Consider the following 13454-nt stretch of genomic DNA (forward strand, 5'->3'; position numbering starts at 1 on the left):
AAAAGTATGTGTGTAATAAAATTTTGTATGACGATGCAGTTTATGGTTTGAATAAGTAAATGATCTTTAATTTTTTTTAAATAGCATTTTTATTTAACAAACTACGATTTACTTATATCTATATATAAAATTCTTCTGTAATGGTGTATGAAGGTAAATCCTTCTAAACGATTATTCGGATTTTCATAAATCTTCCTGAAGTTTGTTAAGGAAATGTTCTAGGATTTTTTATTCATAGAAATATAGTTAGATTGTAGGAATAAATGGATAAATTACAAAAAACCGCAAAAATTCAATGGAGCGTTTTGTGTCAGAATTTTTTTACTGTGCTCCAATTTGCATGAAATTTGGAATTAGGTTCATCTTACTCTCAAGTTCAAAAGTGAAAATAATTCAAACTCTTTTATCTTTACGCGAATGCTATTCGATTTGGAGTGAGCTTAAATGTGGACGACACTATGGATTTATGAAATTTGCTTTTAGAAAATACTCCAAGTTAACGTTCACTCGGAATGCTTTCAATAACTCATAAATTAATTTATTTTTTATTGATTAAGTCGATTATTTTCACATATCGGAAAGTTTATATAACTTGCCTCAAGGCAAAATACAAATAGTTATATATTTATCTACCAACTAGTTATATTTTAAAGTCCTCGTTCTCATTTTAGAGCCTTTAATTTTATTTTAGTATATATGTTTTTATTTGAGTTCTCATTCTTATTTTAAAGTCTTTATTTTCATATGAGAGTTCTGATTATCATTTTAGTCTAATTTTTATTTTAAAGTAATCAAATTGATTTTATTTTAAAACCTCATTCTCGTTTTAGAGTCTTTATATCTATTTTAAAATATATGTTTTTATTTCAGAGTTCTTTATTCTTATTTTAGAGTCTTATTTTCATTTGAGAGTCCTGATTCTTATTTTAGTCTTAATTTTTATTTTAAAGTAATCATATTTATTTTATTTTAAGTTTAGAGCCTTTATATCTATTTTAGAACATATGTTTTTATTTCAGTTTCTTATTTTTATTTGAAAGTCCTGATTCTTATTTTAGACTTGATTTTTTTTTAAAGTATCATATTTATTTTCAAACCCTCATTCTCCTTTTAGAGCCTTTATATCTATTTTAGAATATATAAGGTTGTCAAATATCTTCCTTCCGCCTTTTTGTATTATAAACCAAGAGCAAAAAGCGGATATTTGACAACCTAATATGTTTTTATTTCAAAGTCCTCAGTCTTATTTTAAAGTCTTTATTTTCATTTGAGAGTCCTGAATCTTATTTTAGTCTTAATTTTTATTTTAAAGTAATCATATTTATTTTATTTTAAAATCTTCATTCTCGTTTTAGAGCTTTTTTATCTATTTTAGAACATATATTTTAATTCAGGGTCCTCATACTATTTTAAAGCTTTCAAGTTTATTTGAAATTCTTCTTTTTATATTAGGGTCTTTAATTTTATTTGAGAACCCTTATTCTTAGTTTAGAATCCTTATATTCATTTTTACTTTGAAATCCTTATTCTCTAATTATAGCCTTTAAATCTACTTTATATACATATTTTATTTCATTCTTATGTTAAAATCTTTAATTTTATTTGAGAGTCCTCATTCTAATTTAGAGTCTTTGATTTTATTTGAGGGCCTTCAATCTTATTTTAAAGTTTTTATATTTATTAGTTCTCATATTTATTTTATTTAGCGATCCTCATTCTCATTTTAAAGCCTTCTTATCTATTTAAAAAAATATTAATTTTTTATTTCTCAGTCTTTTTTGAGAGTATTTTTCTCCCTAAAGTCTTCATTCTTATTTTAGAATATTTATTTTATTTTACAGTCTATTTAAAAATATTTGTTTTTATTCTGGAGTCCTCATTTTCATTAAAATATTTGTTTCTATGCCAAGGTGTTCATTTTTATTTTAAGGTATTTACTCTTATCTTGGGGTGGTTATAAAATAAGAATGAATATATACATTTTTTTCTAATAAAAGCCAAGAAATGCGTTTGCTATTTGCAATTTATTGTCGTTTTGATATCACAGTTATCAAATACATAAACGCAATTTTTTAACAATATCTTAATAGTCTATAACAAAAACTTAAAATATAAAATAAATCATTCTAAATTCCACTTAAACTAATAAGAAAAATCTATATCAGCAATTTGATAATAAATATTTTTTCAGATAAAATTCTAAATTATTTTAGAGTTTGAAAAAAATATGCTTTAATTTTAATATTACACAAAAATTGTCTTTACTCTTGAATACAAATTTGGTTTTTCAATTAATGATGCTTATGAAATTTTAATTTTCACTATTACTATATACATAACATTTACCATAAAATTAATATAAATTCAAATAGTATTCTATTTTTATTTGATCTTTTTAAAAATTACAAACAAATAGTATTTTATAATCATTCACTATATCCTTGGTTTAGGGCTTTTTTTGTGGAAGCTGATGTCATGGTTTTAAGCTTGAATACTTTTCTTCTTCGTGATGTTTTTAAAGGGTTGTTGAATATTCTGGTTTAAAATTTTAAAACTTTTTTAGTTTTGCTCTGTTTTTTCGCTATTTTAGTATGGACGTGCAATTGGTATGATTTCGCTTTGTCCTGGACAGGCGTTGTGCATTCTGAAAAAAAGATAAAATGATAAAAAATTTAAAGCAAAAAACTGTAAAAAGTTTCTAATATACATTTTTATTACTTAATAAGCTTTATAATATTTTAAATAATTTATACTAATTGATTTTATCACAATAGACGTTAATTTTGAATATTAGTTATATACTTGAATGAAACGTTCTTCAGCGAAACGTCTTTTGTATAAATTTTCTTCAAAATGATAATGGGGTATATGGCAATTTATTAGTGATAATATAAACACATTTGAAAAACATTATTTTTTGTCTAAATAAAATCTTATGAGTGTTATGAATCAAATCTTATACATTACTTATAAATTCAAATTCATTCTAAAACTTCTTCCATCGAATCATCTTGACACACACACACACATCCAGATCCACTTCACCAATGAGAAAGGAAACTGACTTGTTCATTCCTTATGGAAAAAATGTGTTAATAATAATAACATCAATTATCAGTTATTTGTTTACAATGTCGATGTGCCTAAAACTAAACGCCAAATGCAAAGGTGATAAAGGACAAATTTGTTAGAGGGTTTTAATTAATGAAGAATTCTCATTTGTATTTTCCGGATATAGCACTACTATTGCTTTCGTGGATATACTTATAAATCCATATTTGTGAACAGTCTACTTTTTCTACAAAGTCATCGGTAAAAAGATCTCAACCAAACACTATAAAACTTACGAGTTGGTGAGAACTTTTCATCTATGATAAGGGATTTTATCTATTACATCAATAATGGTTAACAAAATGTGATGATTTATTTTCTCTTTTTTACCTGTAATCAATATAAATCAGTCCAGAGTTGTGCCAGTAGTAAAGTGCCAAAACAACAAAGATGTGCCACCACTGATGAGAATGTCCCAAATAATCGACACGACCAGAAAACCAACGCTCTGGTATCCTGGTCAGGTAGATCAGGAAAGCCAATCCAGATATCAGGTACATGCCGAGCACACGTGGTAACAGCAACTAAAAGAGCAGAAAAAAAAACTATAGTACTAGTGGTTTATGGCATTGTGCCTTAAGGCAAATTGCTGAAACTTCCTGTACCGTAATAAAATATTCGAAAATTTTTAAACGTTTACAAATATATTATTACAAATACTGTAACTTCATTATTTTTTGCTATCTTGATATATCTGAGCAAATCAAATGTAACTCATAAATCTAATATCTCCTGAACATTAACAATCGTCATTTCATTTCGAATTCAAATTCAAAAAAATAGTTACCTAATTTACACAAAATTGAAAAAGTGCTCCCAGTATCGTCACAGTCTAAACGCATTTGCAAATAATTCTGTGCGACATTTTTACTTATACTGTGCTTAGGTTGGCGGCATTTTCACATTTTTCAAAGTGCGTTTTACTCACTTGGATAAACATTTATACCAGAGTGGCGCTTAGACTGTGCTTAGCCTGGGTAATTTTCTGTATTTTTAATCCAAAATTACAAAAATATTCTATGGAAAATAAAAAAAAGTAATATTTTTTTATCCTCAAAAGCAATTGTTTTGTCAACACAAGCAGAAAGTTTTTTGAATCATTCAAATCGGACGCTTAGTTCACTCAAAAACTGCCATTTTTTGCACATTTAGCTCTGTATCTTCGAAATGGCGGGACCTGTCTTTGCCAAAAACTAATCATCTCTTCTCCCAATCATTACAAATTGAATGTTTTTTAGATCATTCAAATCCGATACTCCGTTATCTCAAAAACTCGATTTGTATTTTCTGCACTCTTTGCTCCGTATCTCCGTAACGACTGGACCTGCCTTTGCCAAAAACTAATCAGCACATCTCCCTATCAATAGGGATCGAATGTTTTTCAAACCATCAAATCGGTTGAGCCGTGCGCCCAAAAACGTGGACGAACAAATGCGGACATACGAAACACACATATCCATCCATTTTTTCTGAGGTATGCCAAAATGTTCAAAACCTTCAAAACGTAGAAAAATGCTAAAATTTTCATTTTAGATTTCCGCCCATTACTATAACTACCCTACGGAAAGTTAATAAGTAATAAAAATTTAAGTCCATCTAAATCTATTTCTGTTACCTTGACCATTGCATTTTCCCATCCGCCCATCTCAATAGTCCAATGTATCGTCGGAATTACTCCATAACCAGCCCAAATCACAAAAGTCAACATCTTGATGGCATCCGAACATTCAAATCTTGGCAATTGGACGCCCATTGCAACGCAGAAAAAGATGGTCACGGTTACCATGTAGAAGAACTTCAGAGCCTGGTAAATAAAAATTGTTGTAAAATGATTGTTATATGGTGTTGGTCTATTATATTTACCGGAAAGCACCAGAAGGCATAGTATATTCCTGAGATGTAGATGGCGAAAAAGACTTAAGGAGATGCCAAATAGGTCGTATGCCAGGAAACTTCTGTAGTCGTGTTCTGATCGACAGAGAACGTGTGGTACATTGATGATAGGATCATGCAAGCCTGGAAAAAAATAAAACTAGTTGGTATTTTGCCTTGAGGCAAGTTACATGAAATTCCCGACTGTGCAAATAATCGACTTAATCAATAAAAAATAAATTATTTGTGAGTGATTAAAAGTATTATGAGTGGATTTATTACACATAATTGAAAACGAACGTACACCTTAACTTTCGGAGTATTTTCTAAAAGCAAATTTTCAAAAATCAACAGTTTTTTTAATTGAATCAGTTTCCGCAGGACTCTAATGGTAGATATGTTCATTAAGACTATCGTTATACCAAGTAACGTCAAAAAAACTACTCATTTTGCCAAATTTTGATGAATTCTTAAAATAAAATTACTTGTGGTAAGGTCGCAATATTTCAGTAAGTTCTATAAGACCATGATATGTATTGCCAAAAAAGTTCCATAAAAATCGGCTCGGTAGATTTTCACCTAAAATTAATCAGTATCATTCACAACTAATATCTTTCGAGAAGTTTTTGATTTTTGAAAATCGATTTGGTAGTATGAGCTTAAATGTGGACGAAAAGTTTAACACTTTTTTTGCAAATTACAAAAAACGACTCGGCCGATCGTCGAACAAAACTGAGAAACGATAAACCTCATCGAGACACATCAAATGGCTTTTAAATTTCTGAAACCGGTTCAGGCGTTTTTGAGAAAACATCGATCAAAGATCTAATTTTGACAAACACCAAAAACACGATACCAATTTTTGCAAACTTTGAAGAATTTTTAAAATTAAACGACTTGTCGTAGGGCCGTAATATTTTAGTATGATCTACAAGACTATGGTATCTACCGTCAAAAACAAAATTATAAAAATCGTCAAAAAAATTTTTTTAACACCTTATTACAAGAAAACGGCCCGGCCGATCTTTACCTAAAACTAATCAGCACGATTCACAACCAATATCTTTCGAACGGTTTTTGAATTTTCAAAATCGATTCAGAACTGCGGGCTAAAACGTGGACGAAAGAATTTTCACTTTTTTGCTATTTACAAAGAAACGGCTTGGATGATCGTCGCGCAAAATTGATATACGCTAGTCCTCATCGAGATACATCGAATGGTTTTTAAATTTTTGAAATCGTTCTAGCCGTTTTTGAGAAAACGTCGATTTACGGTAAAAAATCTGTTCACATACACACACACACATACTTTTTCCAAATGTGGTCTCATTCGATTCAGAATGGCTTGAAACGTCGAGAAAACATAAAATTTAGCGAATCGGATTTTTTGATGTAAACATAAACTTCTTCGGGAAATTAAAAATGACAATGATAGATCTAGCTTAGCGTGAATGTAAAAAAAATGTAACCAGCAAATTATCTAAATTAAAATTTTTTTGCTAACCCGTTTAGTCGTTTTAATGACATCCATTACCAATTACCAAATTTTCAAAATGACGAGGCTGCAAAAAAAGCTATAGTTTTTTATCCTATTACCTGAAAACATCCCAAAAGTGCTCCAACAATCAACTTATCAAACCATCCAGCTTGTATTTGCAAAAGCGCCAAATCGGTGACTGTCAAACCCAAAAACAAAAGATATCCGAAAAGATGTGACCAAATATTGATGGTTTCGTTCGTCCACCAGAATACTGATTCTAGGCACATCTGGGTGGACAGGATGCCTCTGTAGCCTGATCTTATGAATGGATTGAACCTGTAATAAAATAACAATAAAAATATTATTTTGGATAAAAATATATCTTTTATATCTTACCTGAGAGTGCTGGTGCCTCGTCATAATCGTACAACTGTCTACATTTATCGTATTCCTCCTGAGTGCTCAATATTGCCGCTTTTGTAGACGCCGTTTGGGAGTTGTATCTTTGTTTTTCTGAATCCATTTCGCCGTTTTTTGGTAACGACAATCCGTTATTTGGAGGCGAACAACTGTTGCTCGATCCGTTGTTGAAAGATCCATTTGTAAGGGATCCGTTTGATCTGTCTGATGATGGTTGCTGGAAGGGAAAAAATGGAATCAAAATTATTTTTTGTACGAGAAATAATAAATATAAAAAATATTAGTTTTTTGTACGAAAAATGATTAGAAATTTTGAATGTTTAAAATAATTAAATTATTTTAACTAATTTTAACTAATTATACTAATTTTATATAAAAATTAGATAATTAATTAAACGTGGATGTTTTAAAAACTGAGCAAATAACTAATGTTATGAGATTTCATTAAATGACACACCGATTTTTGCAATTAATTTATAAATAATTTGTTATAAACTTGATAAATTTCTTATTTACAGAGTTGTAGATATTTTATAAGCTTTTTAAACGATTATATAATAATATATATGTTGTTTAACAAGTTTTAGCTATATAAACATAAATTTAAAAAAAATGTAACCGCAGTTACATAATCAGTGCTTTAAAGAAAGCCATGAATTTAAGCACAATCTGTTGAATGCGGAAAAAGCACATATGAATGTATATTTGTACAAAGACAACAAATAAGTTTCATTTTTTATGTCTATTTTTGCTATTTAGTTGTTTTCATCTAATCCATAAATCTGCCTGAAAACAAATCCTTAAGATCTATCTACATCATATCGTATTTCCCAAAATGGTTAAATTTATTTCAAAAAAGTTTGAATAGAGAAAAAAGTTTGGAATAGATAATAATAAATAAATGATGTCTGCAATTCTTCTAAAAATTAAATCTAATGCTTGTTTTTATTTTCAGATACCAATGTCATTTTTTTTTACAAAATCGTTTAATTTATTAAAAATATTTTAAATATAACGATAACGTTATATATTGTTGAAAAGTTTATAAAATTATCTATAAATCTGTATATAATGCTTCATAACTTTTTTAACAAATTATGCAAAAATTCGTAGGAAAATTGAATTAAGTTAGCCATTAGTGATATACTCACTTACATTTGTTTTAAATTTGTACTTATATAGCTAACATTTGTTAAACAACATATATATTATTATATATCGTTAAAAAAGCTTATATACAACTTTGTAAATAGCAATTTTACACGTTTATAACAAAATTATTTATAAATTAATTGAAAACTCGGTGTGTCATTTTATGAAATCTCATAACATTAGTTTAATTGGTTCCTCAGTTTTTAATATGCACGTTTAATTTATTATAATTATTTTAAATATAGAAACAACGTTATATACTGTTGAAAAGGTTATAAAAATATCTATAAATCTGTATATAACGTTTCATAACTTTTTTAACAAAAATATGCAAAAATAACGTGGGAAATTTAGTTAGTCATTAGTGAATTTCTTCGGTTACATTTTTTAAATTTTATATTTAAATTAAATTATTTTGCTTCGAAAAGTGAATTGTTATAAAAATATGCGAACAATGAAAATAATATAATAATTAACATTTTTGCGACCTAAATTAAATTCTTTTATAATTGAACAAATACAATTTATAAGAATTATTTTTGTCAGAGTAACAAAAAATGTTTTTGGATTATTTAAATTGTATGTTTCATAAAAATCTAGAAAAAATGATGATAAAAAAACTTTTTATCTAAATTGGCTATTGTTTACAGAATTTAGAACTAAAATTATATGTATATATTAAAATTTAATCAAATTAGGTTATCTGGTACCTGGTTTTGGCAAAAACTGGTTTATTGGATTAGATTAAAAATCAAATACTCATTCTTAACATTTTACTGTAAAAAAATTAATTTGGCTCATGAAATTTTTTAAAACAATAAAATATAGTTGGAAAAATAAACATAATTATAAAAAATAGTTTTATCAGCAAGGTCTAAAATGTGGCAACAAATCGATATCCAAAAATTTTAAAATTAAAAAATAATCAAAACAATTTTTGATTTGAAATCAAAATTTTATTTAATGTTGAGATATTTGAGAATGTTGAGATTATAATGTTGAGATATAAAAGTCCATAAATTTTTCCGTACCATAATAAAATTCCGATATATCTTTATTTATATATTTTGATAAGTTTAATCAATTCCTGAATTTAATAAAATGCATCGATATTTTATTGTTTGTATAATTTTAATAGGTACACATGATTACAATAAAAATATTATTTATCAATCACAATTCTTGAGATAATTTTAAGTGCTGTCGAATTTGAAATAACTCAATTCAATAAAAAAAAATAGGTTTCTAAACAACATTTTTTTTAAATATCGAAATTTATTTGGATTTTAATTTTAAATTCTAGCTAAAATCCTAAAGCTCACTTATATACTTGAAATAAATAATTTTAACTTTGCACTTCAATTCTTATATAATTCTTAGAAATATGAGATAAGGTCCTTTAACTTCAACTTGGCTTGACTAAGTTTTGTTTATATACTTTTCATGTAAACATACACAAACCTCGTCGTCTAATATATATGCTCTTATATTTTGTCTATAAAATACGGATAATGAAAGTTACTTCATTTACAATAATCTATTTGAAAACATTTAAGATTCCTCGAATATTTTATTACGGTACGGGAAGTTCCAGCAATTTGCCTTAAGTTATAGTATTCAAAACGTTATTATAATAGTGTAAATAGAAGAAAGAATGCAGCAGTTATAAAACTAATATTTTTTTCAATATAATATTTACATAATGTGCAATGTGTAATGCATTACATAAATAAGTTACCTTTTTATTTTAGCAAAATTGCCAAACTGAACGCTTTCTCTATTTTTTCTTTTGAGACATCATAATAATATTTATCTAACCGGATAGAATAGAAGATTATACAATTATATATATATATATATATATATATTTGTTTTGTTGCAAAATTATTTTGCAATGCAAAATATTTCTGAAATTTGTGTACGGAAGTATCGCCATTGGCGTGTAGTTTTTTTATGAAAAGTTTTGACAAAAACTATACAAATTATATATATGCTTATTTTAATGACAGAAATTGTTCATAGTATTATAAAAAATATAATTGCAAATATTATAAACATATAATCTTAGCTTAAACATTTACAAAAAGTATGAAAAAAAATCCTAGTAATAGTAAACTGTGGGAAAATTATCCTATAAAAAGGTCAGAGGTAGGTTTTTCAAAATTTGGTATATCAAAAGGTATTATTTCCAAATTTAATTTTGCAATTTATGTATATTCCCATAAAATACAAAATGCAACATTTAATAGAGTATGATTTTTTTCTGCATAAATATTGAATGAAGTCATACATATTATATTAAAATAGTGGTGTATGACATCGTGCTTTAAAGCAAATTGCTAGAACTTTCCATGCCGTATTTTGTAATTTTTCAAAAGCTTAGAAGAGAAAAATTAAATTATTTCTGAGAGCCTCGAATTTCTCGGGAATTTAAAAAAATAGGCTTTATTTAAAATTATGATTTTTTTTCAAAAAGTTGGAAATTTTTAAAAATACTGACATTTTTTGAAAACTAAGAAATTTTTTGAAAATTTGGAAATTTTTTGAAAACTGTTTTTTTCGAAACTTTTGAAATTTCTTGAAAGTTTTTGATACTTCTGACCGCCAAATAGCATTTTTCTAAACTTATTTTGCCTTTGCAAAAATGAAATCAATTGTTCATTACATCAATATATACAAGTGAAATTAATATTTTTTTATTCATTCAAATCGGATCGTTCTTTCAAAAAATTTCAAATTTCAAAATTTTCAAAAACTGAATTTCCATTTTTTGCACTTTTTGCCTAGTATCTCTAAAATAATTGAACCTGCCTTTGTCAAAAACTAATCAGCATGTTTCTTCATTAATACAAATCGAATGTCGTTTGAATCATTCAAATCGGTTGATCCGTGATCTCAAAAATCAAGGACGAAAAAAATATTCACACATACACACATACATACTACATATACACTACGCAAACATTTTTCTAAGGTATGCCAAAATGTTCAGAAACTGCTGAAACGTAAAGATATGCAAAAATTTTCAATTTTGATTCTGTAAAATAATTTCAAAAAATTAATAATTATGGTATCGAAAATTTTGCTAAATTATGGTATTGAAAATAGATAAGTTTTGTGAGTATTAACAATTTAATTTTTAAATATCGATTTATTTATATTTTATTCGAATAAAATTAATATATTGTGAGTTTGATATTTTTGATCTGTCTCTTTATAATTAGCAGAAAAATGCAAACAAAAATTTCCACATTTTCGAAAAAATCCTGAATCGCTCAAAAAAATTCGTAAGGTATCAGCTGGGAATCGTGCAGATTAGTTTTTGGTAAAGATCGGTCACACCGTTTCTTCGATAATGATACTTGTTATTAAAGTATTTTGACTTTGACCAAATTGTGTCACGTCCAATCTAGGTCATCTGCCTCATAATCCAAAAAATTAGTTATATAACACCTAAAATAACATTTTCGGCCGCAGTAACACTAAATAGATATACTTTTCAAAATTGTCAATGACATAATACACTTCTTGTGAGCAAATAAGTGAAAGCTTGATTTAACACACACTTGCACACAACCACACACACGACAACAAATCTTATGCAACTTGACATACATCGGTCAAGATATTTTGATTTAATGAAATTAATGATAAGGTAAATGAGGGCACAAATTTGGTGAACAATTTTATACCGTTCTTTCTTTATAAACTTTAGTCTACTCTGTAAACACTTTATTTTTGAAGTGAAAATTCTTTAGGCGCAATATCGCCGAATACTCTGTCTATTTTAGACAAACGGTTCAAAAGTTACAAGAGATACGATAAAAGGTAGACCATTGGGTTGCAGAGGCAAGTTTCACTTCAATTATAGGCATGTTGGGTATCAAATAAAAGGTCTCTACGAGCACTATATAAATTTATCAGTGATATGCAAAACAAAGCAATAGGGTTCCGTACAATTATTAACTCTTGTATTATTATTTAGTGGTCAATCCTACGTAATTGGCCGATAACGTACGTAATTTGTACGATAGTTTTGATCCAATTAAATCAAAAACTTACTTATAAATTATATTTTATAAAATTAACATACATAGACCATTGATCCATCGAATTGATTCAGATGGAAACTTTCACTCGGATTCGGATGATTCTTGTGGTCGGATTCCATTTTTGATTCCGTTTCCGTGGTTGACACTTTTGCACAATTTCTTGCTTAATTTTCACTTCTATTTAAAACACACAAACACAAAATTATTATTTTTTTATTACTAAAGTCACTAAAGTTCACTTATATTTTATAAGCAAGTTTAGTTGTAGTTGAGAATTTTCTTTAAAAAATTATACGGAATATAATTGTTTAAAGATGTGCTGAAAATTATTTTAAATTTTTATTAAAATTTATATATATATATATATATGTATATATATATATTATATATATATATATAGGATATAAGGAAATTAAAAATTTTACTCATATTTCGAATTATTAAAATTTATGTATCAATATTCAATTGAATTTCTAATTTGATTTGATTTTATGATATTATATACTATTGGTTCCTAGGTAGCATAATTCCAAAATTATGCTGGTAATTTTTATTTACCACAAGTGTCTGAATTAATCAGACAAATTTTGCACTTTGATTCGATTTTTGGAACTTCCAATGTGATTTTTATTCAAATTTTCAATGTAATACTGAACTTCCGACTAATTAATTCTAATTCTATCCAAATTGGAATAATCCAAAATATTTTAATCGATTTTATTACCAACATTTATAATTAAGGAAGCTCGGTGCCTTCAAATTCTGAATAAATTTTGGCGATCATGGCCCACATTTACATTTTAATGAATATACAAAATAATGTCCGTGAAATTATATGCTGCTACATATAAAATTGACGTCAAATTTCTGGTCAATGTTGGTCAATCCGTCTGTCAATAATAATCTGAAGTATTATTGACAGGCTGGAGAAATCGAATAAAGTGTTGAAATTTGGACAACGTGAAAAGTTGACGAAGGACGAAAATAAATTGTTGACTAATTTTGCACGAATGATACTTTAGAAGTATATTATTAATTTTATCACCATGTTTACTAAAATATTTAGTCAAAGAACTAGCTTAATTTGTCACAATCTTTCTTTAGAGATTAATTATGTCCAAAATGATTTTTTTAAAAAGGTTAAATTATTACCAGCTAATTTTTAGGGGTATTTTTGTCCTGGTATTTATTGGCAAGAGTTTTTCCAAGTTTTTAGGATATACCAGAAGAGGTTTCCTAATAGTCAGTTTTTTGATATTTGGATCTTGATAGAGTAGACACAATTTGGTGGAAAAAAAATTAGTTGGTAAAATGTTCTGTCCTAATGTTTTTTGTATTTTGTTTTGAATGTTAATGTTACTTTTATT

The 13454-nt window shown here is 27.0% G+C and overlaps 1 pseudogene; it reads right to left on the reverse strand.

The window, feature by feature from the left end:
* Positions 1-2508: 2508 nt before the first annotated feature.
* Positions 2509-12206, reverse strand: LOC113386593 (annotated as a pseudogene).
* Positions 12207-13454: the final 1248 nt, after the last annotated feature.

The sequence above is a fragment of the Ctenocephalides felis genome, unplaced genomic scaffold (genome assembly GCF_003426905.1).
Source record: "Ctenocephalides felis isolate EL2017-DRISC unplaced genomic scaffold, ASM342690v1 CF-g0.4_SCAFFOLD_03571, whole genome shotgun sequence".
NCBI classification, from domain to species: Eukaryota; Metazoa; Arthropoda; class Insecta; order Siphonaptera; family Pulicidae; genus Ctenocephalides; species Ctenocephalides felis.